This window comes from Coregonus lavaretus, assembly GCF_964263955.1.
Source record: "Coregonus lavaretus genome assembly, contig: HAP1_SCAFFOLD_581, whole genome shotgun sequence".
Classification (NCBI taxonomy): domain Eukaryota; kingdom Metazoa; phylum Chordata; class Actinopteri; order Salmoniformes; family Salmonidae; genus Coregonus; species Coregonus lavaretus.
Genome location: NW_028156328.1, coordinates 1 through 27,919, shown reverse-complemented (window position 1 = coordinate 27,919; position 27,919 = coordinate 1).

Sequence of the window (27,919 nt, the reverse complement as noted above, 5' to 3'; positions counted from 1 at the left end):
AAATGTCAGGAATTGTGAAAAACTGAGTTTAAATATATTTGGCTAAGGTGTATGTAAACTTCCGACTTCAACTGTACATTTCATTTTCATATTTAAGATCTTTTTTCATTATGGCAGTTGGCTTTTACCTTTGATTACCTGATTGTTTCGTACAAATTGTGTTCTAACCATTTCATTGCGCTCTCTCTCTGTCTGTCTCTCTGTCTCTCTCTCTGTCTCTGTCTGTCTCTCTGTCTTTCTCTGTCTGTCTCTCTGTCTCTGTGTGTTAGTGTGTGTGTGTGTGTGTGTTCCAGGATGTTTGTAACCCAGGTGGTCCCTGACAGTAACCTGCTGATGTTGGTGATACAGGCAGACTGTGACTGTTCCCGTCAGTACCCTCCTATCACCATGGAACCCAAGGAAGTGAAATATATCCTTTAACTTACTGGTTCACTCTCACAAGCCCTCTTCCTGACACAGACAGTGATTGAAAGAGGTATAATGGTGTTGTGGAAGTGGGATTTGATATCTATGAATAAGCAGTTCCAGTCATATATCAGACAAATCACTTCTCTTATTATGTTCTCTTTCATTTAAACCAGTTAGGAATTGCTGTTTTACACTGTGGGGAGCAGTCTCTTCTTAAACTCTTCTCCTTGACACATTGAATCACATTAAATCTCTCATAAATCAAATTGATATCCCACATCAATGTTCAATCAAATTTCGATCAATCAAATGTATTTATAAAGCCCTTTTTACATCAGCAGATGTCACAAAGTGCTATACAGAGAGAGAGAGAGAGAGAGAGAGAGAGAGAGAGACTACACGTAGTCTATTGCAGCATATATACTTGTTGTTCAGAGGGGTTGGGTTAAATGCGGAAGACATATTCAGTTGAATGCATTCAGTTGTACAACTGACTAGATATCCCCCTTTCCCTTGTTAAGTGTGTTGGTATTGCAGCATAGATACATGTTGTTGTTAAGTGTGTTGGTATTGCAGCATAGATACTTGTTGTTGTTGTTAAGTGTGTTGGTATTGCAGCATAGATACTCGTTGTTGTTAAGTGTGTTGGTGTCCTTGACCTCTGTGTACATAACGCCTCAGTAAAGTGTGACAGGATGAAATCTCAGAAGGTCCGTAGGAGACCCGAGTCCTGCCACGCATACCACCCTCAGGTCAGCACCCCATAATGGTCCACTGCCTCCCCTTATTGGTCCAGTGACACCTCTCTGAACCAATCACTTCAAGTGGATGGATTGACATCAGAAGAGAACATCTGCTGTACTATTCACAAAGCTCCCTTAATATTTTGGGGAAAACAAAACATCAAACTGAGTATTTTCTATCCTAAAAATCAAAAATATGAACTTTCTAGCCTTATGTAGTGTGTTCATTATACCACAGGTTGTAACTGTATGTGTTGTTATTGATTGATTACAGGAAAACGCCAAGGAGTGTGGAGGTGCATCACAGATCTACCCGTCTGTCTCTCTCTTCCTCACCTGTCTCACTGCCTCCTTCGCCTGTCTCAAGGCCTCCACGCTGGTCTTCCGATGACAGACAGACAGCTACCTAGCCTAAACCCAGACCCCCTCTGAATCGGAATCTCCCTGGAGGATTCCAGAATGCCTGAACATAGCATGCCTGCTACTGCTTGCGTTATCTTTATCAATCAATATGACTATATGACTTAAGTTATGATATTGATCATTTGGGTTGTTGGACTGAAAGGAATATGGCAGCTGAACAGAGAGCTGTTGATTGACTCCATGCTTGATGACTTTACAATCACAGAGAGCTGATGACTTTAGATGCTTGATGACTTTCAATCACAACCGCCAAAGTTGTGCTTATTTGGACAACAGTTCTAAAACCATGAAAGGGCTTTTAGATTTTTTATTCTTCTTCAGTGTCTTATAAGAGAACATTATAGTGTTTCTATGCAAAAGGAAACATGCTTTCTTTGACCGTGGAAAGATCCAGTATCTCCTATTCGTATTCCAAAGGACTTGACTTTGCAATAGGACCATGGAAGACTATCAGCCTGTGGATGATGTGTTTTATAAAAGGCTTTAATAAAATAATACTCTGGATCCATGCATGTGTATGTCTGTTTACCTTAAGCCATGAAATGGAGGAGGAACCTTGGATAAGACATAGGCGCCTTTGAACAGTGATACAATTCAGATAGTGGAATCAGTGACCTCTGCTGGTCGAAACATGACATTGCAGGATGTTGATGAATCAAGTGGAGACTGACTGGCTGGCTGCTGAAGGATGGATGAACGAACACAATGGAATCAACTTCCACATTGTTCTCTTCATAACTTATCACTCTTTGGTCTACAAACACATCAAGTATCTACTATTAAATGTGGGCTGGGTTTTCACTTTTGGAAATGGATGGACAGTTTCAGGAATAACCTTCAAGTCACATATCTTAGATGCAATCTGAGACTTACTGAACCAGTTGGCTTAATTGTAAAACAAGAACCATTACTGACCACCTACTTCTGTTTTGGACTACTAGGTGAAACAGCCATTTTGTTTAGAAGGAGCAACATTACAATGTGTTGGACTACTAGGTGAAACAGCCATTTTGTTTAGAAGGAGCAACATTACAATGTGTTGGACTACTAGGTGAAACAGCCATTTTGTTTCGAAGGAACAACATTACAATGTGTTGGACTACTAGGTGAAACAGCCATTTTGTTTAGAAGGAGCAACATTACAATGTGTTGGACTACTAGGTGAAACAGCCATTTTGTTTAGAAGGAGCAACATTACAATGTGTTTGATATCAGGATCTCCAAGGTGTCTTTCATCTGAGCTTTACTGTACGACTCCAAAGGCTTTTATGATGGTTTATAGTTTTTAGCTAAATTCATGCATTCAATTATGTTTTTTTTTTCCCCTTCTGAAAGGAATGTTGTCCAGGGCCTCCACTGCCACCCTCTTGTTGCCCCTGCCGCTTCTCTCTTCCTGGTCGTACATGGGGCACATGTAGGCGGTGCGCCTCAGGGCGCAAATGTCCACCTCGTCCTCGTCAACCCACGGCTGGTAGGGCCGCTGGGAGGGAACGGCCGACTTGACCAGACAGGGCCTCATCATCGCCATCTCTAGGTCACGGGGGATATGCCTCAGGCCCAGGCTTTTTTTGTCATGGCATAATCTCTTCTTTCTAATTCAAATGCCTTTAGTCATGAATTAAATGATTATTAAATGCATAATTAAGAATAATAAGATGGAATACTGCTAAATTAGTATTGCTTGCTGGACATAAAAAAGTACTGTAAGATATCAGTGTCTAGTGATATTAAGTAGCCTTTTTTTTAGCAGTCTGTCCCTTTAACTTTGACAGTAATGCTGTAATGATGTTTCGTCATCATGTGGTAACTGTCCTCATGATACAGTATTGTTGAACAATATGCTGTTGCCTGTAATGTGATTGACATGTCCTGAGTCCTGTGTGTCTGGCTGCTTGTGTCCCAAATGGCACCCTTTTCCCTATGTAGTGCACTACTTTTGACCAGGACCCATAGGGAATAGGGTGCCATTCGGAGTATAGCCTGAGAGTCTGGGAGGCAATATGATTCATACAGCACAGTTTGATTGACATTGTAGATTATCTGGAATGGATCAATAATAATGCAATAAATAAACATATTTTATTTATTTAAAAGCTGTACTCCCTTTTGATGCTTGCATTTTAGCCATGTAATTTAGCCTGTCAGTTATGACATGTTTTTATCTTGTATCATCTTATACTTCATATATTCAGCAGTGTATGCACTCAAAACTCCAAAGATTGTATTTTCTTCAATGCTTTGTTTTTATTTATGTACTGCTTCAGGGAAATGTAAAGGCATGGTGTCCGACAGTGACAGGATTATTGTATTTTCTGTCTGAGGCACTGTCATTATACAATATTGACAATACATTCAATAGGAAAAATGTGTCATTGCACAAGAAGTGCTAACCTTTCTTGCCCTTCTTCTTGGTGCTCTCATCCCAGGTGTTGGCACTGACCAGGGACATGTTGCCCTGGCCCAGGGAGGGAAGCAGTTTGGGCCGGGGGGCAACCGGGGGTTTGGGGACCATCTTTGGAGGAGGAGCATCCCTCTGGGCTCTCCTGGCCAGCAGGGGTCCTGTCCGGACGAAGGCCTCAGGCCTGGTGATGTCCCTGGGGGGGCTGGTTGTACTTCTGGCAGCCTCCTCTGGCTGGGCAGCCTCCGGCATGGAGAGAAAAAACACATTGAAAAATTACTGTGTTGTTCTTGGGTACTGACTCACAAAAGTAAGAATGAACAGATTGGAAATCATCATCAGTGGAGGAAAAATAAGAATGCCCCACATTGCCCTCCTCAGAATGGAGGCTTTCTAGTTTTCCTGAGACCTGCCAGTCTGTCCACATCCAGGGCTCTGTCGCTGCCCAGCCTCACTACAGTCAAAGCTCATGTGGCCCGGAGAAAAGCACTTGAAGCACAGCTGGTGCATCTGACAGTGAGCTTTGGTCCTGTGATTAGTGCTTCCACAGACAGCGCACTCACGCTGATGTTTGTGGAACTGTTTACGGGGCCCTCTGTTCACAGACTGAGTATTGCTGACCAGAGCATTCTCTAACAAAGTCAAAACTTTCATTAATGTCCCACCCTCAGATACAGATGGTGCCTGGTCTGGTTCACGGCCACATTGAGAAAAATATGAAACATTAGGTCTTTTCACAGGACCCACTCCCTCCTGAGGGCAGTCAAAAACGGCAGCCACCTGCTGTGAAAGTTGTGTTCTACATGCTTTACGTTCCCTTAACAGTTCATCCAACCGATCCTGTACCTCACTGGCTGTCCAGTCACGAATGGGTTTGCTCTTGAACACTTGGGCCAACTCTTTATCAGGACAGTTGGGTACAAACATGACTGCCAACTCTGAGCACTGATTGGGTAAGGTCCTGCCCTCACTCACAAGGTACTGTTCGGCTGCCTCTGCAGCTTTGTTAAGCCTAATCCAGAAATCTATTGGACCCTCATTAGCATATGGTTTGATTGAATAGAAATCAGCTAATGGCATACCTGAGCAGACAGTATCCCCAAAGTGTTAATTGAAAACACTGAACACCGCCTTAACATCTGTGACAACAAGGTTGTTACGCTTCCAGACTTTGGTCACATCCCGTGCCCTCCCCATGAGCCTAGACATCACCTCCCCAACATTCCCAGACCCAGTGTAACCCCTCTTCTCTAGGTAGACTTCCATTAACTCCTCCCACTCCAGGACAGCGTACTTATCTGAGCCATCACCCCTAAAAAGAGGTGGAGCACTAACATCTGACTTCACAACCAGATTCAGCTTGGACGCATCAATAAAGGTTGACCCACACTGCTCAGGCAGGGGAAACTGCTGGGGTTGGTGAGGGGGACGGGCAGGAGAAAGACTTGAAACCCCAGGCTGCAGTAAACTCGCTCTGATAGATTCTCCTATCTCTGAACCAATCTGCTTAATAAGGTCACTAAGCTGACTCGGAGGCGTCCCATTATCACCGAGTACTGTGGATGATGGTACATCAAAAGACAGAGGTGGGATACCCTGGTCAGGTGGAACAAACAGCCTACCCCTCCCAGTGCTTGCAAACTCAGGACTAGCAAACGCTCTACTCCCAGGAGCTGACTGTACAATTGGTGTAAATGGAAGGACACCCCTCCCTCTACCCACACTAAAATCCCCAGCATAACACGGGTGCATTTAGTGCATTCAAATACCAACAAAAAAAAAATGCAATAAACAAATTCATCCAAAACATACAAATAAGCACGAATACCTGTATCTAATGAATATGCTACATTCACTTTCACTGTTTACAGTATATATTCACTTACAGTAAACCATCAACAAATTCACATGCGCAGGTCGTGCACCTCATCCACATGCACAGCTCCGGCGGTCGGCTTGAGCTGACCAGTCAGCAGGTCACGTAATTAGGACACTGCCACAACTGGAATTCTGATGGTTGGATAATTTTTATTCGACCTGCACACGAAGAGACAACACACAATATGTTAGCTCTTGGTGCAGCCACAGCTCTCGGGGACCTTGCTAGTTGAAGGTCAGGCAAAAGAGAACAGGTGCTGCATGAACACATTCAGTGCCTAACAACACACTATACAATACAAGTAAAATGATATACAACATAATTCTGACAAAATAAAAGACATACCTGCACACCACGAGACAACACACAATAGGTTAGCCCTTGGTGCAGCCACAGCTCTCGGGCACCTGCGTGAGCACATAGAAACTCACTCAAACACTGCCCCAAATACTCCCGAGTTACAATAGGTACCCTAATTGGCGAGCTCGGTGAAAGTTGTTAACATAAATCTTTATATTGTCCACATTGTAACAAAACCTGTAGTTGCGTAACAGCACTTTGTGTAACTTTACCACAGTTTTATATTGACAAATTACGGCGCCAAGGACAACATACCTTGCTAGTTGAAGGTCAGGCAAAAGAGAACAATAAGAGTGTACATAAATACAGATAACCCGCGATGGACCAAACCAAAATATACAAAACTTTTACAATTAGGTGTATTTACAATATAGATACATAAAAATGTTTGTACACCAAAAAATAACATTAGCAATGGAGCTGTAATTAAATAAAGAAACCACATTGAAATATTATTATTATTAACTTATTAACATCCCCTCTTGACCTGGCCTACTTGAACTGTCCTTGTGTGCAATTTGGTGCATAATCTAGGGGAAACATCACACTACTACACGTATAATTCAAGTCATACCTTTATTGTCATTCATGCTCTTATTTTTTACCGAGTAGTTTTGCAAAAGTGTAACCTGCGTCAATTCTAGGAAATATTGGAATAACGTGCTTAATAGGACACCTGACACGCACAACAGGATAACACAACAACCACATGTTCAATTGACAATCATTGATTTAAATGGATGTGGTCAATAGATTTGTATAGGCATATATACTAATTTAATTTAACTTGTAAGGCAAGGTTGGATTAGTAGGTCTATGCAACATGCACCTGGATAACCACGTCATGAATCGGAACGGGCTCCAACGTCCTCATATACACATTATGACAAAATAAAGATCTTAATCTTTCACGAAATAAAGATATAGAAGAAAACAGGTTCTAGAAACTCAATTTCTCCATGGCAATAGAATGTAAACATGTATATTGCGCCAAACATAACCAAATATCGCCTACAACTCAATTCTCAGCGCAGCAAATTGGACGACTCCACAGGCATTGATCATTCGCGACTTTAAGTCATTCCTGTTATCTCTAGAGCATCCCGTATATTTATAGCGCTGCATTTCGTCCCCCTCTGACCATGGATAGGGTTGGGAGCATTCCTGAGTTCACTTATGGTCCCACTAAGGTAATCTTAGGAGATATTCCGTTTGGCATACTCTAAATGCCTGTGCATAATGTACCTAATAAAACATACTTATTTTAATTATCTTCAAAGGAATTCTGTAGAAGCAGCCTTTATTTTCAGACTCTGCAGGCCTGCTGGGAGGAAGCATATTACAATAAACAGGTAAGATTCATCCCACAAAAACAGTAACCACAGAAAAAAAGAGATTTAATCCCAAAACAAGAGTTTTATTTCAAGACAGTTTAGAGAAGATGGTCATAAGAGTTCTTAATATCACATGCAAATTGTGAGCAATTGTGAAATGTTGCGAGAGGCCCTTCTGAAAGCACATTATATGGTCTTTAGTGGCACGGTCTCACACCTTACCTCATCTTGCAGAAGAAGCTCATGGTCCACTATCTGCTGCTCCAGAGTCGAGGCCAGGTCTCGCCCCATGTCACCATGGAGCACATGAGCGACTGGCTGGTGTCTCAGGGCAAAAAATCCCTTAGGGAGAGGTGAGTACCACGTCAGCTCTCACCTTCACTATCATTCTCTGTCACCAGCAGCACTCCAGGAGGTGTGGGTAAAATAAACAACAGATAAATAGGAAGCCAGGAAAGTTGAAATGCTTTGTGTTTTATTTGAAGGGTGTGGAAGGAAACCCTGGAGGAGGGGAACGAACTCGCTCGGCTGGTAAGAGAATGAGAGTTAGAGACTTAGACTATCAGTCAGTGAGCTCTTTTCTAGCCTTTCAACAACTAGTTAGTACAGCAGAATATATCTGTTGTGAAATTACACTAACGGGACTTCCTGTTTCCTACGGCAGACCTGGGAAGTAAACACCTGCCTAAAAATGATTGACATGGAGCACGAGGCTGTCTGCAAGCTCCGCCGCTCTATGCACCCCACCTCTCCAGCTGGCGCTGACATGTGAGTTCCATGTACTGCCCTGCATACGGCTTGCTCCATTCATCTACACATCTGGAGCTATGCAGAAAAAAACTAGGGCAGTGTTTTCTGTGTGAACATTGCACATCGTTTAGCTTTCTCTGCTGCTTTTTGTTGATTTCAGCGACCCTAAGGTCCACAGCATCGTGGAGAGAGCTGTGAGGAGCATTCAGGACAAGCTGTCCAATAAGCCCTGTAGCAACCTGCTCAGCCCATCCCAGGTGGTGGTGGAGCTGGTGCCCAGGATCCTCCTGGCCCTGTGGCTTCAGCCAGAGGAAGGCCATTCAGATCACCCCATCCTCCTAAGCGGGATGGCTGTGAGCATGGTGGTGGCCGTAGGGGAGAAGCTCTCCAGCATGTTGAAGGCCTCTTCTCCTCACACCCCTTTCTCCCGGGCTGCTGCTTTTGACTCTGTGAGGTCGATCCTCGGGAGAATCAGCCAGTCCTTCTCCCTGGATGACCTCAAGACCCCTTTTTTTATGAGCTCTGTCTGTGCCTTTGTGGCGGACGAGGTGAAAAGCTACTTCCAGCCTACTGCAGACACCCTGCCAGTCCCCCCTGTCCTAGTGGTGGCCGTCTCCGCCACACTACCAGCTGACATCCAAGCAGGTGAGTAGCACTCATAGAGAGCACTCTGACAGATGCCTTTTGTCATGACATCCTGGTGCCTTGTAGTAGTAGAGCCAATCAGGATGTTAATTGTCACCCCTAACACAGATGCAGGCCAGGCTTCTTCCCACCTGGAGGTTGTGGAAATCCCCCATAACACAGAGGCAGACCCAGCTTCTTCCCACCCGGAGGTTGTCGACATCACCCCTAACACAGAGAAAGACCCGGCTTCTGCCCACCTGGAGGTTGAGGGAATCACACCTAACACAGAGTTTGACCCAGCTTTTCCCCACCTAGAGGTTGTTGACATCACCCATAGCAAAGAGGCAGACCCGGCTTCTTCCCACATAGTGGTTTTGGACATCAACCCTAACACAGAGGCACACCCGGATTCTTCCCACCTGATGGTTGTGGACATCACCCTTAACACAGAGTCAGACCCGGCATCTTCCCACCTAGTGGTTGTGGACATCACCCCTAACACAGAGCCACACCCGGCTTCTTCTCACCTGGAGGTTGTGGACATCAACCCTAACAAAGAGGCACACCTGGCTTCTTCCCACATGAAGGTTGTGGACATCACCCCTAACACAGAGTCAGACCCTGCTTCTTCCCACCGTATGGTTGTTGACATCACCCATAACTCAGAGGCAGACCCAGCATATTCCCACCTGGAGGTTGTGGACATCACCCCTAACACAGAGTCAGACCCTGCTTCGTCCCACCGTATGGTTGTTGACATCACCCATAACTCAGAGGCAGACCCAGCATCTTCCCACCTGGAGGTTGTGGACATCACCCCTAACACAGAGTCAGACCCGGCTTCTTCTCACCTGGAGGTTGTGGACATCACCCCTAACACAGAGTCAGACCCTGCTTCGTCCCACCGTATGGTTGTTGACATCACCCATAACTCAGAGGCAGACCCAGCATCTTTCCACTTGGAGGTTGTGGACCTCACCCCTAACACAGAGGCTGAGACGGCTTCTACCCACCTGAAGTTTGTGGTCATCACCCCTAACACAGAGTTAGACCCGGCTTCTTCCTATCAGGAGGTTGTGGAAACCACCACTAACACAGAGGCAGACCCGGCTTCTTCCCACCTGGAGCTTGTGGACATCACCCCAAACACAGAGGCAGACCCGGCTTATTCCCAGCTGGAGGTTGTGGAAATCACCCCTAACATAGAGGCAGACCCGGCTTCTTCCCACCGTAAGGTTGTGGACATCCCCCCTAATAGAGAGGTAGACCCGGCTTCTTCTCACCTGGAGGTTGTGGAAATCACCCCTAACAAAAAGGCAGAAACTGTCTCTTCCCACTTGGAGATTGTGTTCGTCACACCAAACACAGAGGCAGAACCCGTCTCTTCCCACTTGGGAGTTGTGGACATCACCCCTTACACAGAGGCAGACCCGGCTTCTACCCACCTGAAGGTTATGGACATCACCCCTAACACAGAGGCAGACCCTGCTTGTTCTCAGCTGGAGGTTTTGGACCTCACCCCTAACACAGAGGCAGACCCGGCTTCTTCACTCTTGGAGGTTGTGGACGTCACACCTGAAGAAAAGCCTCTCATGGTGGCCGTCTCCGCCACTCTGCCATCTGATATCCAAGCAGGTGAGTAATGTAGTAAGACTTATAGAAAGCACTCTGACAGGTGCCATTTGTCATGATAACATGTAAAGTGTTGGTCCCATGTTTCATGAGCTGAAATTAAAGATCCCATTCAACTGGCCAATGTTTAGAACCTACGGTTTGCATTTATTTACGTTCTGTCCCGCTTTTGTCCCTTTCCAGAGGATGTTGCTGTGGTCACCCTGGACGTCACCCCACACGTCACCAAGGACGTGACCCTGGATGTTCCATGCAGGGCGAGGAAAGGGGCAGTCCGGCGTTTTTTTTGCAGGCTTTGGAGGGCAGTGTGCTGCTGCACTTGCCACAAGGAAGAGGAGGAACAATATTAATTATTCATTAGACCAGAAACAGGATGGAACCATAGACCATTAAATTCTTTGCATTATAGTTGCCTTCAATTCTGATTTTCTTCTGTTTAATTCTTAATTAATTTCAGAACATTTATCTAAACTTTGTGGAGTAGGTTGTGTAAATAAGTGGGAAACATCCCAATCCCATTTGTAATGCTTTTAATGATTTACTTATTAATTTTTTTTTAGATGTATTATTTGACAAAAAAGTGGAGGGCGCTCAACCAACGTTGAGTCGAGGTGCAACCAAAAACCTTAATCATAATATAAAAGGAAAAGCGCAACTCTTTCTCACTATTAAAAATGCATTGTTTTATTCAAGCAATGTTAAAAGATTAACGTTTTGGCCTAGTCTATGACGATATGCAAGTTGTGTTTGCCCAGTAAAAGGGGGAGCCAGACTCACCCTGGTTCTTGAGGGTTGCAGACACTGAATAATTATCATTTGAAATAAATGGCACCTTTGTCTTGACTAAATATCTTGAATGAATATGAATTAAACATTTTTTTTCATTTTTTTTTATTTAACCTTTATTTAACCAGGTAGGCCAATTGAGAACAAGTTCTCATTTACAACTGCGACCTGGCCAAGATAAAGCAAAGCAGTGCGATAAAAACAACAACAACACAGAGTTACACATGAGATAAACAAAACATACAGTCAATAACACAATAGAAAATCTATATACAGTGTTTGCAAATGTAATAAGTTATGGAGGTAATGCAATAAATAGGCCATAGTCAAAATAATTACAATTTAGTATTAACACTGGAGTGATAGATGTGCAGAAGATGATGTACAAATAGAGATACTGGGGTGCAAATGAGCAAAATAAATAACAATATGGGGATGAGGTACTTGGGTGGGCTAATTACAGATGGGCTGTGTACAGGTGCAGTGATCGGTAAGCTGCTCTGACAACTGATGCTTAAAGTTAGTGAGGGAGATAAGACTCTACAGCTTCAAAGATTTTTGCTGTTCGTTCCAGTCATTAGCAGAAGAGAGCTGGAAGGAATGGTGGCCAAAGGAGGTGTGATATACCTGCTGGAGCGCATACCATGGGTGGGTGTTGCTATGGTGACCAATGACTTAAGATAAGGCAGGGATTTGCCTAGCAGAGATTTATAGATGACCTGGAGCCAGTGGGATTGGCGACGAATATGTAGTGAGGGCCAACCAACGAAAGCCTACAGGTCACAATGGTGGGTAGTATATGGGGCTTTGGTGACAAAACAGATGGCACTGTGATAGGCTACATCCAATTTGCTGAGTAGAGTGTTGGAGGCTATTTTGTAAATGACATCGCCGAAGTCAAGGATCGGTAGGATAGTCAGTTTTACGAGGGCATGTTTGCCAGCATGAGTGAAGGAGGCTTTGTTGTGAAATAAGAAGCCGATTCTAGATTTAACTTTGGATTGGAGATGCTTAATGTGAGTCTGGAAGGAGAGTCTACGGTCTAACCAGACACCTAGGTATTTGTAGTTGTCCACATATTCTAAGTCAGACCCGCCGAGAGTAGTGATTCTAGTTGGGCGGGCAGGTGCAAGCAGCGTTCGATTGAAGAGCAAGCATTTCGTTTTACTAGCGTTTAAGAGCAGTTGGAGGCTACGCAAGGAGTGTTGTATGGCATTGAAGGTCGTTTGGAGGTTTGTTAACACAGTGTCCAATGAAGGGCCAGATGTATACAAAATGGTGTCGTCTGCGTAGTTGTGGATCTGAGAGTCACCAGAAGCAAGAGCGACATCATTGATATACACAGAGAACAGAGTCGGCCAATAATTGAACCCTGTGGCACCCCCATAGAGACTGCCATAGGTCCAGACAACAGGCCCTCCGATTTGACACACTGAACTCTATCTGAGAAGTAGTTGGTGAACCAGGCGAGGCAGTCATTTGAGAAACCAAGGCTATTTAGTCTGCCAATAAGAATGCGGTGGTTGACAGAGTCGAAAGCCTTGGCCAGGTCGATGAAGACGGCTGCACAGTACCTATCTATTATCAATCGCGGTTATAATATCGTTTAGGACCTTGAGCGTGGCTGAAGTGCACCCATGACCAGCTCGGAAACCGGATTGCATAGCGGAGAAGGTACGGTGGTATTCGAAATGGTCGGTGATCTGTTTGTTAACTTGGCTTTCAAATACTTTCGAAAGGCAGGGCAGGATAGATATAGGTCTGTAGCAGTTTGGATCTAAAGTGTCACCCCCTTTGAAGAGGGGGATGACCGCGGCAGCTTTCCAATCTCTGGGGATCTCAGACATTATGAAAGAGAGGTTGAACAGACTAGTAATAGGGGTTGCGACAATTTCGGGGGCTAGTTTTAGAAAGAAAGGGTCCAGATTGTCTAGCCCAGCTGATTTGTAGGGGTCCAGATTTTGCAGCGCTTTCAAAACATCAGCTGTCTGAATTTGTGTGAAGGAGAAGCGGGGGGGGGCATGGGCAAGTTGCAGCGGAGGGTGCAGAGCTGGTGGCCGGGGTAGTGGTAGCCAGATGGAAAGCATGGCTAGCTGTAGCAAAATGCTTGTTGAAATTCTCGATTATTGTAGATTTATCGGTGGTGATAGTGTTTCCTAGCCTCAGTGCAGTGGGCAGCTGGGAGGAAGTGCTCTTATTCTCCATGGACTTTACAGTGTCCCAAAACTTTTTGGAGTTAGTGCTACAGGATGCAAATTTCTGTTTGAAAAAGTTAGCCTTTGCTTTCCTGACTGCTTGTGTATATTGGTTCCTAACTTCCCTGAAAAGTTGCATATCGCGGGGGCTATTTGATGCTAATGCAGTACGCCACAGGATGTTTTTGTGCTGGTCAAGGGCAGTCAAGTCTGAGGAGAACCAGGGGCTATATCGGTTCTTAGTTCTGTATTTTTTGAATGGGGCATGTTTATTTAAGATTGAGAGGAAATTACTTTTAAGGAACAACCAGGCATCCTCTACTGACGGAATGAGATCTATATCCATCCAGGATACCTGGGCCAGGTCAATTAGGAAGGCCTGCTCGCTAAAGTGTTTTAGGGAGCGTTTGACAGTGATGAGGGGTGGTCGTTTGACCGCGGACCCATTACGGACGCAGGCAATAAGGCAGTGATCGCTGAGATCCTGGTTGAAGACAGCTGAGGTGTATTTAGAGGGTATGTTAGTCAGGATGATATCTATGAGGGTACCCATGTTTACGGATTTAGGGTTGTACCTGGTAGGTTCGTTGATAATTTGCGTGAGGTTGAGGGCATCTAGTTTGGATTGTAGGATGGCCGGGGTATTAAGCATATCCCAATTTAGGTCACCAAGCAGTACGAACTCTGAGGATAAATGGGGGGCAATCAATTCACATATGGTGTCCAGGGCACAGCTGGGGGCTGAGGGGGGTCTGTAGCAAGCGGCAACAGTGAGAGACTTATTTCTGGAAAGGTGGATTTTTAGAAGTAGAAGCTCAAACTGTTTGGGCACAGACCTGGATAGTATGATAGAGCTCTGCAGGCTATCTCTACAGTAGATTGCAACTCCACCCCCTTTGGCAGTTCTATCTAGACGGAAAATGTTATAGTTGGGGATGGACATTTCAGAATTTTTAGTGGCCTTCCTGAGCCAGGATTCAGACACTGCTAGAACATCAGGGTTGGCGGAGTGTGCTAACGCAGTGAATAACTCAAACTTAGGAAGTAGACTTCTGATATTTACGTGCAAGAAACCAAGACTTTTGCGATTACAGAAGTCAGCAAATGATAGCGCCTGGGGAGTAGGAGTGATACTGAGGGCTGCAGGGCCTGGGTTAGCCTCTACATCACCAGAGGAACAGAGGAGGACTAGAATAAGGATACGGCTAAAGGCTTTAAGAACTGGTCTTCTAGTGCGTTGGGTACATAGAATAAAGGGGGCAGATTTCCGGGTGTTGTAGAAAAGATTCAGGGCATTATGTACAGACAAGGATATGGAAGGATATGAGTAAAGTGGAGGTAAACCTAAGCGTTGGGTAACAATGAAAGAGATAGCATCACTGGAGGCATCAATTGAGTCGGTCTCCGCGTGTATGGGGGGTGGGACAAAGGAGCTATCTAAGGCAGGTTTAGCTGGGCTGGGGGATCTACAGTGAAATAGTACAATTAGAAATAACCGAAACAAAAATAAGCTAACCATGTTTGGGCTGAGGCTAAACATAAACAGGATGTAGTACCGTAAAAAGGAACAGTCCAGCAGACATCAGCTGTATAGCTGAGTTATCATAAGGTCTGGTGAACAGCAATAGGATAGTTCGGAGGCTGCTAAAGCACTAGCGAGTAAGAGGCCACGGCTAGCGTGTGCTAGCAGGCCGGGGCTAGCAGATGGAATCTTCGTGGTCGACGTCGTAACCACATCAGACGATTTCGTCGGCAGACCAGTCGTGTAGGATCGGCGGGGCTCCGTGTCAACACTAGGTGGTCCCGTCCGGTTGACAGAGAGGTAGATAGCCGGGAGATGGGCCTAGCTCAGGATGATTAGCCAGACCACAGCGTCCATTTTGTTGCAGCTAGCTGGTAGCGATGAATCCGGAGTTCAAGGTCCAGTGATTCAGTGATTCCGGCAGAAAAACTGATATGTTCTGGGTCGATAACGCGCTGTGCAGACTGGCCGAATATCCGGTGATTAATGTCCAGTGATTAAATTAATCCCGCAGAAAAAAATATCCAATGTTCTGGGTGAAATACCGCTAACTGTGGCTAATAGCAAGTAGCTAGTTAGCTGGCTAGCTAGTTTCAACTGGATATTCTAGATAAAAGGTAAGTCAATAATAGAATCCGTTCCACATTGAGTGAGGCGGGTTGCAGGAAAGTAAATTTTGTAGAAGGATGAAAAGTCTGATAGGGAAATATGTACGAAAAATACAAAAAAACAGGGTATTTACAGGCTATTTAAAGACACACGACAAAAACAGAACTGCACTACTACGCCATCTTGGATAGTAGTGCAGGTTGTCTGTCTCTCTCTGGGTGTGAATCACTATCACTATGACCTCTCGCTCAGCCTGTCTGTTGGCCTGATCAGAAGGCTTCCCCTCTCATTCCTTGCTCACAGGAGCAGGGGTGATGGCATCTGGGGTAACCTCCTCCTCTCCTGTATCTAACCCATCTTTCTGGCTGTGAGTTCGACTGAGGTCACTCGTTCTCTCTCCCAGGGTGTTGGATAGTTTCTCCTCCTCTGTGTCTTGTGTATTTTCTACATTGTAGAATAATAGTGAAGACATCAAAACTATTAAATAACACATATGGCATCATGTAGTAACCAAAAACGTGTTACACATATCAAAATATATTCGAGATTCGAGATTCTTCAAAGTAGCCACCCTTTGCCTTGATCACAGCTTTGTACATACAGAATAATACGAAATGTTCTGAGACCAGGTTGCGCTTTCACCTCCCCCGGTAAGAGGGGAATAAGGCAACCTCAGAGTTACAGTGAGGGAAACAAGTATTTGATCCCCTGCTGATTTTGTACATTTGCCCACTGACAAAGAAATTATCAGTGTATCATTTTAATTGTAAGTTTATTTGAACAATGAGAGACAGAATAACAACAACAAAATCCAGAAAAACGCATGTCAAAAATTTTATAAATTGATTTGCATTTTAATGAGGGAAATAAGTATTTGACCCACTCTCAATCAGAAAGATTTCTGGCTCCCAGGTGTCTTTTATACAGGTAACGAGCTGAGTTTAGGAGCACACTCTTAAAGGGAGTGCTCCTAATCTCAGCTTGTTACCTGTATAAAAGACACCTGTCCACAGAAGCAATCAGTCAATCAGATTCCAAACTCTCCACCATGGCCAAGACCAAAAAGCTCTCCAAGGATGTCAGGGACAAGATTGTAGACCTACACAAGGCTGGAATGGGCTACAAGACCATCGCCAAGCAGCTTGGTGAGAAGGTGACAACAGTTGGTGCGATTATTTGCAAATGGAAGAAACACAAAAGAACTGTCAATCTCCCTCGGCCTGGGGCTCCATGCAAGATCTCACCTCATGGAGTTGCAATGATCATGAGAACGGTGAGGAATCAGCCCAGAACTACACGGGAGGATCTTGTCAATGATCTCAAGACACCTGGGACCATAGACACCAAGAAAACAATTGGTAACACACTACGCCGTGAAGGACTGAAATCCTGCAGCGCCCGCAAGGTCCCCCTGCTCAAGAAAGCACATATACAGGCCTGTCTGAAGTTTGCCAATGAACATCTGAACGATTCAGAGGAGAACTGGGTGAAAGTGTTGTGGTCAGATGAGACCAAAATCGAGCTCTTTGGCATCAACTCAACTCGCCGTGTTTGGAGGACGAGGAATGCTGCCTATGACCCCAAGAACACCATCCCCACCGTCAAACATGGAGGTGGAAACATTATGCTTTGGGGCTGTTTTTCTGCTAAGGGGACAGGACAACTTCACCACATCAAAGGGACAATGGACGGGGCCATGTACCGTCAAATCTTGGGTGAGAACCTCCTTCCCTCAGCCAGGGCATTGAAAATGGGTCGTGGATGGGTATTCCAGCATGACACTGACCCAAAACACACGGCCAAGGCAACAAAGGAGTGGCTCAAGAAGAAGCACATTAAGGTCCTGTCGAGTTGCCAAAAGTCAGCCTCAAAACCTTAATGACTTGGAGAAGATCTGCAAAAAGGCATGGAACAAAATCCCTGCTGAGATGTGTGCAAACCTGGTGGCCAACTACAAGAAACGTCTGACCTCTGTGATTGCCAACAACGGTTTTGCCATGTCATGATTTGCAGAGGGGTCAAATACGTATTTCCCTCATTAAAATGCAAATAAATTTATAACATTTTTGACGTGTTTTTCTGGATTTTTTTGTCTCACTGTTCAAATAAACCTACCATTAAATGTATAGACTGATCATGTCTTTGTCAGTGGGCAAATGTACAAAATCAGCAGGGGATCAAATACTTTTTTCCCTCACTGTACATTCAAGGATACTTTATTGACACACACGGATGAAAAGGACATGGAAAGGTAGTGGAATGATAGTGGTCCTGTAATGGACAGATAACAGGGGCAATGAATATGCACAATAACTGATAGCACAAGTAGAGCAACAACGCTATTAACAAAGGAAGGGCTGTATTAATGGCATAATGCTACCTGCGGAGTATTACACAACACAGTAAAACACAGAGAGGCAACTTACAATAGGCAATGGTAGTAACTATAAAGAACAACAAGCAAGAATGATATACATGTTACAAACTCACTTTGTGCACGTAAACTATCCCACGGTATCTCTGTGCATTCAAATTGTCATCGATAAAATGCAATTGTGTTCATTGTCCGTAGCTTATGCCTGCCCATACCATAACCCCACTGCCACCATGGGGCATTCACAACGTTGACGTCAGCAAACAGCTTACCCATACACTGCTTTACAAGTGGTCTGAAGTCGTGAGGCCAGTTAGAAGTACTTGGATTATGGTTGAGAAATTAACATAAACTTATCTGGCAACAGCTCTGGTGGACATTCCGGCAGTCAGTAAGCCAATTGCACGCTGCCTCATAACTTGAAACATCTGTAGCATTGTGTTGTGTGACAAAACTGCACATTTTAGAGTGGCCTATTATTGTCCTCAGCACAAGGTGCACCTGTCTAATTATCATGCTGTTTAATCAGCTTCTTGATATGCCACATTTGTCAGGTGGATGGATTATCTTGGCAAAGGAGAAATGCTCGCTTACAGGGATGTAAACAAATTTGTGCACACAATTTGAGAGAAATAAGCTTTTTGTGCGAACGAAATATTTCACGCTTTTATTTCAGCTCATGAAACCAACACTTTACATATTGCGTTAATATTTTTGTTCTGTGTAGTTATTAGGTTGGGAGAATGGGATCCTATCTGGGCTAGCTAAAGCCAACTTCATGGTTAGTAGTATGACAGAGAAAAAATAACAAGACAAATTTAAACATCACAAATCTGAGGGGGCAAGTGACCCTGTGCCCCCTTTGGGCATGACGTCTCTGCTATCAACCACATCATTCTGTCTCCATGAATATTCAAAACAGACACATTCATTCAGGTCTGGTACTGTTCCTACCATATAGATCAGGGATGGACAATTCCAGTCCTTGGGGGCCGGAGTGGTGTCACACTTTTTCCGCAAACTCTAGGAGCTCAGATGCAATAATTTAATAACCTAATAACCAACGTTTCGACAGACAAGCTGTCTTCATCAGGGTATCCTGACGTTGGTTGACTCACGTCAACTATGACAGACAAAATGAGGAAAAAAAATCCAGAAAATCACATTGTAGGATTTTTAATGAATTTATTTGCAAATTATGGTGGAAAATAAGTATTTGGTCAATAACAACAGTTTCTCAATACTTTGTTATATACCCTTTGTTGGCAATGACACAGGTCAAACGTTTTCTGTAAGTCTTCACAAGGTTTTCACACACTGTTGCTGGTATTTTGGCCCATTCCTCCATGCAGATCTCCTCTAGAGCAGTGATGTTTTGGGGCTGTCGCTGGGCAACACGGACTTTCAACTCCCTCCAAAGATTTTCTATGGGGTTGAGATCTGGAGACTGGCTAGGCCACTCCAGGACCTTGAAATGCTTCTTACGAAGCCACTCCTTCGTTGCCCGGGCGGTGTGTTTGGGATCATTGTCATGCTGAAAGACCCAGCCACGTTTCATCTTCAATGCCCTTGCTGATGGAAGGAGGTTTTCACTCAAAATCTCACGATACATGGCCCCATTCAATCTTTCCTTTACACGGATCAGTCGTCCTGGTCCCTTTGCAGAAAAACAGCCCCAAAGCATGATGTTTCCACCCCCATGCTTCACAGTAGGTATGGTGTTCTTTGGATGCAACTCAGCATTCTTTGTCCTCCAAACACGACGAGTTGAGTTTTTACCAAAAAGTTATATTTTGGTTTCATCTGACCATATGACATTCTCCCAATCCTCTTCTGGATCATCCAAATGCACTCTAGCAAACTTCAGACGGGCCTGGACATGTACTGGCTTAAGCAGGGGGACACGTCTGGCACTGCAGGATTTGAGTCCCTGGCGGCGTAGTGTGTTACTGATGGTAGGCTTTGTTACTTTGGTCCCAGCTCTCTGCAGGTCATTCACTAGGTCCCCCCGTGTGGTTCTGGGATTTTTGCTCACCGTTCTTGTGATCATTTTGACCCAACGGGGTGAGATCTTGCGTGGAGCCCCAGATCGAGGGACATTATCAGTGGTCTTGTATGTCTTCCATTTCCTAATAATTGCTCCCACAGTTGATTTCTTCAAACCAAGCTGCTTACCTATTGCAGATTCAGTCTTCCCAGCTTGGTGCAGGACTACAATTTTGTTTCTGGTGTTTTTTGACAGCTCTTTGGTCTTGGCCATAGTGGAGTTTGGAGTGTGACTGTTTGAGGTTGTGGACAGGTGTCTTTTATACTGATAACAAGTTCAAACAGGTGTCATTAATACAGGTAACGAGTGGAGGACAGAGGAGCCTCTTAAAGAAGAAGTTACAGGTCTGTGAGAGCCATTACTGTTGCTGGGGTGATGGGTGTGTGGGTCCCTGCCTAGTGTTGCATCCTTTAGGTCCTTGGCAAAGGTTCTGATACTGTCCTGATCAAGATGTACATTATTGTATAAATGTTCACATGTCAGAGTGGGGTGGTGAGCCGTTCTGACGTTGAGCAGTGAGGCACAGTCCACAGTGATCTGTTGATTTATTTTTTCGATCAACTTTCCTGGGAAGTGTGGATGATGATGTTGTCGGGGGTGTCAATCCTGGTCTGACTGAGTAGCTGCATTGCACTCTCAGTTGTAGAACTTATACACCTGGTGTCTAGGGAATAATCTTTCCTGGACTAAGAACTTCCCATTTCAATCAATAAGGATTGCAGTTGTGGGTGAGTGTCTGGGTGGAGCAGACTGGGAGACTGGTATTCTGACCTGGGCTGGAGCAGACTGGGAGGCTGGTTGGCTGACCTGGGTTGGAGCACACTGTGCTGGAGCAGACTGGGAAGCAGGTAGGCTGACCTGGGCTAGAGCAGAGTGGGACGCTGGTTGGCTGATCTGGGCTGGAGCAGACTGGTAGGTGGGTGCAGTGTCATCAGGCTGTGTGGTGGGGTCTCAGGTTCTGCTTGTGTTGTACCAGGCTGGTGGACATGTTCTCTAGATGCAGAGGACATATTGACTAGCTGCTGGTTGAGGGTGTCAATGTACCTCTCTCTATGTTCTAGCTCCTTTCTTGTTGTGCTCAGATGGTCTCTGAGGTCATCATTTGTCTGACTGAACTGTTTCATCTCTTCTTTTAGTTTCTGGACAGTGTCCTCCTCCCTCTCTCTGAATTCTATGACCTCTGCGTCAATTAGAGAGAGGGTGTTGTGGAAACGTTGCATAGCAGGTGTTCTTGGTGTTGTAGGCATGTCCTTGGCTTTGTCTGCTGCAGGTGAGGTAGGTAGAGGGACACTGAGGGCTTCTTGCTGGGTCACAGAGACCGTTGGTGCCTGCTTTTCTCCATCTCCCTCCTTGACTTTTTCCTCAGTTTCTGAGATGAGTTCAGCTTCTGCTTTTAGGGTAGCAAACATATTCTCAAAATCCTGGAGGCTTGAATCATTGCCTTGTATCAATACAGTTCCATTATTATATAAGTTTACTGTTTGATACGTGTTGCTCTGGTCAGCTTCTTCAAAAATGCTGATCTGACATCCTTGGCTGATGCCTCTCTTTTTTGAGAAAGGGAAATTGTTGCAAATAACCCTTTTTCATATGTGCCCTTGTTTGGTATTAAATATTACATTTGCTCTTGTTTTGCAACTGGTAAGATCTGCAAACAGGCATTCATGGTTCTGTCCCATCATCAAACCTTTGAAACTTTTCTTAGCTTTCTCCGTCTGGATGTCTGGTGGGTAAACAATTTCACACAATGTTGCAATAGAAGCATTGTTTCTTGTATTATTCACTCTTGTGTCTTTTAGAGGACTGTTTTACTTTGATGTCCTTTGTCTTCTGTCCTTATTTTGTCTTATTTTGTCTGTCTTTTCTTCAGTTAACTAGATATTATTTGTTAGCTAGCTAGCTTCTTCCAGGAGAGTCCCTAGCAACTGCTTAGCAACTGGTAAACAATTCAGCTAGCTAAGATAACTGTACAGTTTTATGAAAAATAGTTACTTTTTCAAAAGCCTTTCTTCTTTGTTTGTTGCCTGTTTTGTCTCTTATTCAGTCTTGCAGTTTTCTTTTGTTTTTTTTCCGATGTACTCATTTTTTCATCAGCTGCTGCTCTATTTGAAATTTTTGGAATAGTATCTCTCTCTCTCTCTCTCTCTCTCTCTCTCTCTCTCTCTCTCTCTCTCTCTCTCGCCATCTCTCTCTTTCTCTTTTTTTCTCTCTCTCTCTCTCTCTCTCTCTCTCTCAATCGCCATCTCTCTCTCTTTCTCTCTCTCTCTTTCCCTCTCTCTCTCTCTCTCGCCATCTCTCTCTCTCTCTCTCTCTCTCTCTCTCTCTCTCTCTCTCTCTCTCTCTCTCTCTCTCTCTCTCTCTCTCTCTCTCTCTCTCTCCAGTCTCTATCTCTCCAGTCTCTCTCTCTCTCTCTCTCTCTCTCTCTAGAGACTGGAGAGAGATAGACTGGAGAGAGATAGACTGGAGAGAGAGAGAGAGAGGGACTGGAGAGAGAGAGAGAGAGAGAGAGAGAGAGAGAGAGAGATATACTATCTTACTCAAACTTGATCTTTATCCATAGATTACACATTGATTTTGGATTTTAGATTAATCCATAGATTAAAGTCCATACCAGACAATAGAATGGTTCAAGAGTGCACCTGTTCATACCGCTAAACTGTTTAATGAGCACTAGGTGGCAGTGTTTCATCGTGTTTGTTTGTAATATAGTGTGTGTTACAGTTCTTCATTTTTTTATTTCACCTTTATTTAACCAGGTAAGCCAGTTGAGAACAAGTTCTCATTTACAACTGCGACCTGGCCAAGATAAAGCAAAGCAGTGCGATAAAAACAACAACAACACAGAGTTACATATGGAATAAACAAAACGTACAGTCAGTAACACAATAGAAAATCTATATACAGTGTGTGCAAATGTAGTAAGTTATGGAGGTAAGGCAATAAATAGGCCATAGTGCAAAATAATTACAATTTAGTATTAACACTGGAGTGATAGATGTGCAGAAGATGATGTCAGTTACTTGTTACCTGTCCAAAATTGTAATCAGTAACGTAACTTTTGGATTACCCAAACTCAGTAATGTAATCTGATTACTTTCAGTTACATTTTGATTACTGTCCCCTTAAGAGGCATTAGAAGAAGACAAAAAGGATCCATCAAACGCATTTGGTGTGTCATCAAAGTGGTCTCTGATTGGTGGTCATCATTTGGTGTGTCATCATAGTGGTCTCTGATTGGTGGTCATCATTTGGTGTGTCATCATAGTGGTCTCTGATTGCTGGTCATCATTTGGTGTGTCATCATAGTGGTCTCTGATTGGTGGTCATCATTTGGTGTGTCATCATAGTGGTCTCTGACTGGTGGTCATCATTTGGTGTGTCATCATAGTGGTCTCTGATTGGTGGTCATAATTTGTTGTGTCATCATAGTGGTCTCTGATTGGTGGTCATCATTTGGTGTGTCATCATAGTCATTTCTGATTGGTGGTCAGACTCTCTCAGGTGGAACAAACTAAAACTTGTTTCAATGCTGAATTGAAAGTCATTGAGTGAAGAGAAAGGTGTCAATATTTTTTTCGCAAACTTCCTTTCTGAATTTAAAGTAATCCAAGAAGTAATCTAGTTTTTCAAAAGTATCTGTAATCTGATTACAATATTTTTGCTGGTAACATAACTGATTACAAGTACAGTTTTCTTGTAATCAGATTACGTGTGTGTCTGTGTGTGTGTGTCTCTGTCTGTCTGTCTGTGTGTGTCTGTCTGTCTGTGTGTGTGTCTGTGTATGTCTGTCTGTGTGTGTGTGTGTGTGTGTGTGTGTCTGTGTATGTCTGTCTGTCTGTGTGTGTATGTCTGTGTGTGTCTGTGTGTGTGTGTGTGTGTGTGTCTGTCTGTGTGTCTGTCTGTGTGTGTGTGTGTGTGTGTGTGTGTGTGTGTGTGTGTTTTACACTCTGCACCCTCAGCAGTAAAGTGAAATATTATGACTCCAGTTCTGAGAAGATGAGACTTTGTATCCCAGAGCTGATGTCTTTACAATATCACTCCTGTCATCTGTCTGACATCACTTTCAATTTCCTTTTCAGTCTTTTTGTACTGTAGTCCTATTCTATTATCCCAGTGATATCTGAGACGTGCTGAGAGCTAGTCACATAGTAAAGGAGACATACAGTTGAAGTCGGAAGTTTACATACACTTAGGTTGGAGTCATTAAAACTCGTTTTTCAACCACTCCACACATTTCATGTTAACAAACTATAGTTTTGGCAAGTCGGTTAGGACATCTAATTTGTGCATGACACAAGTAATTTTTCCAACAATTGTTTACAGACTGATTATTTCACTTATAATTCACTGTATCACAATTCCAGTTGGTCAGAAGTTTACATACACTAAGTTGACTGTGCCTTTAAACAGCTTGGAAAATTCCAGAAAATGGCTTTAGAAGCTTCTGATAGGCTAATTGGCATTGTTTGAGTCAATTGGAGGTGTACCTGTGGATGTATTTCCAGGCCTACCTTCAAACTCAGTGCCACTTTGCTTGACATCATGGGAAAATCAAAAGAAATCAGCCAAGACCTCAAAAAAAAAAAGACCATCGTTCTGTTAGGAGGAAAAAGGGGGTTGCTTGCAAGTCGAAGAACACCCTCCCAACCGTGAAGCACGGGGGTGGCAGCATCATGCTCTGGGGGTGATTTTCCAAGTTGTTTAAAGGCATCTGCGGAGATGGTGCCGGAGAAGATGGCTGTCGTTTTACAGCCCTCTAACCAATTGTACTATTATGTGTGTTTTTTTGCGTAATTTGTAATTTATTCTGTACATAATGTTTCTGCCATCGTCTCTTATAACCAAAAAGAGCTTCTGGATATCAGGATAGCGATTACTCACCTCATATTGGACGAAGATTTTTTCTTCAACGAGTCGGATGCGAAGGATATCCTACAGACACCCGACAAGGCCCACATCCCCGTCATTCGCAGGAGAAAGAGACGGAGATATCGTGGACGTAGGTCGGGATGCCTTGTAAGGATCCGACGGCGAGCGAGTAAACTGCCTCTTCAATCAATCCTATTAGCCAATGTTCAATCATTTGAAAATAAATTAGATTACCTACAATTACGGTTATCCTACCAACGGGACATTAAAAACGGTAATATCTTATGTTAACCAAGTCGTGGCTGAACGACGACATGGACAACATACAGCTGACGGGATTTACGCTACATCGATGGATAGAACGGCTGACTCCGGTAAGACAAGGGGTGGCGGTCTGTGTATATTTGTAAACAACAGCTGGTGCACAAAATCAAATACTAAGGAAGTCTTGAGGTTTTGCTCGCCTGAGGTAGAGTTTCTTATGATAAGCTGTAGACCACACTATTTACCAAGAGAGTTTTCATCTCTATTTTTCATAGCTGTCTATTTACCACCACAAACCAATGCTGGCATTAAGATTGCACTCAACGAGCTGTATAAGGCCATATGTAAATTGGAAAACGCTCATCCAGAGGCAGCACTCCTATTTGCCGGGGACTTTTTTAAATGTGCAACCAGAGGGAAAAAAACTCTAGACCACCTTTACTCCACACACAGAGACGCATACAAAGCTCTCCCTCGCCCTCCATTTGGCAAATCTGACCATAACTCTATCCTCCTGATTCCTGCTTATAAGCAAAAACTAAAGCAGGAAGCACCAGTGACTCGGTTAATAAAAAAGTGGTCAGATGACCCAGATGCTAAGCTACAGTACTGTTTTGCTAGCACAGACTGAAACATATTCCGGGATTCTTCAGATAGCATTGAGGAGTACACCACATCAGTCACTGGCTTCATCAATAAGTGTATCGATTACGTGTTCCCCACAGTGACTGTACGTACATACCCCAACCAGAAGCCATGGATTACAGGCAACAACCGCACTGAGCTAAAGGGTAGAGCTGCCGCTTTCAAGGAGCGAGACTCTAACCTGGACGCTTATAAGAAATCCCGCTATGCCCTCCGACGAACCATCAAACAGGCAAAGAGTCAATACAGGACTAAGATTGAATCGTACTACACCGGCTCTGACGCTCGTCGGATGTGGCAGGGCTTGAAAACTATTACAGACTACAAAGGGAAGCACAGCCACGAGCTGCTCAGTGACACAAGCCTACCAGACGAGCTAAACCACTTCTATGCTCGCTTCGAGGCAAGCAACACTGAAGCATGCATGAGAGCACCAGCTGTTCCGGATGACTATGTGATCACACACTCTGTAGCCGATGTGAGTAAGACTTTTTAGCAGGTCAAAATTCACAAGGCCGCAGGGCCAGACGGATTACCAGGACGTGTACTCCGAGCATGTGCAGACCAACTGGCAAGTGTCTTCACTGACATTTTCAACATGTTCCTGACTGAGTCTGTAATACCAACATGTTTCAAGCAGACCACCATAGTCCCCGTGCCCAAGGACACTAAGATAACCTGCCTAAATGACTACCGACCCATTGCACTGACGTCTGTAGCCATGAAGTGCTTTGAAAGGCTGGTCATGGCTCACATCAACACCATAATCCCAGAAACCCTAGACCCACTCCAATTTGCATACCGCCCCAACAGATGATGCAATCTCTATTGCACGTTACACTGCCCTATCCCACCTGGACAAGAGGAACACCTACATGAGAATGCTATTCATTGACTACAGCTCAGCGTTCAACACCATAGTGCCCTCAAAGCTCATCACTAAGCTAAGGATCCTGGGACTAAACACCTCCCTCTGCAACTGGATCCTGGACTTCCTGATGGGCCGCCCCCAGGTGGTAAGGGTAGGTAACAACACATCTGCCACGCTGATCCTCAACACAGGGGCCCCTCAGGGGTGCGTGCTCAGTCCCTTCCTGTACTCCCTGTTCACCCATAACTGCATGGCCAGGCACGACTCCAACACCATCATTAAGTTTGCCGACGACGCAACAGTAGTAGGCCTGATCACCGACAACGATGAGACAGCCTATAGGGAGGAGGTCAGAGACCTGGCTGTGTGGTGCCAGGATAACAACCTCTCCCTCAATGTGACCAAGACAAAGGAGATGATTTTGGACTACAGGAGAAAAAAAAGAGGACTGAGCACGCCCCCATTCTCATCGACAAGGCTGTAGTGGAACAGGTTGAGAGCTTCAATTTCCTTGGTGTCCACATCACCAACAAACGATCATGGTCCAAACACACCAAGACAGTCGTGAAGAGGGCACGACAAAGCCTATTCCCCCTCAGGAGACTGAAAAGATTTGGAATGTGTCCTCAGATCCTCAAAAGGTTATACAGCTGCTCCATCGAGAGCATCCTGACTGGTTGCATCACCGCCTGGTATGGCAACTGCTCGGCCTCCGACCGCAAGGCACTACAGAGGGTAGTGCGTACGGCCCAGTACATTACCGGGGCCAAGCTTCCTGCCATTCAGGACCTCTATACCAGGCGGTGTCAGAGGAAGGCCTCAATATTGTCAAAGACTCCAGCCACCCTAGTCATAGACTGTTCTCTCTGCTACCGCACGGCAAGTGGTACCGGAGAGCCAGGTCTAGGTCCAAAAGGCTTCTCAACAGCTTCTACCCCCAAGCCAAAAGACTCCTGAACAGCTAATCATGGCTACCCGGACTATTGCACTGCCCCCCCCCCCCCACCCCCACCCCATATTTTTACGCTGCGCTACTCTGTTAATTATTTATGAATAGTCACTTTAACATATTACCTCAACTACCTCAACTAACCAGTGCCCCCGCACATTGACTCTGCACCGGTACCCCCCCCCCCCCCCCCCCCTGTATATAGCCTCCCTACTGTTATTATATTTTACTTCT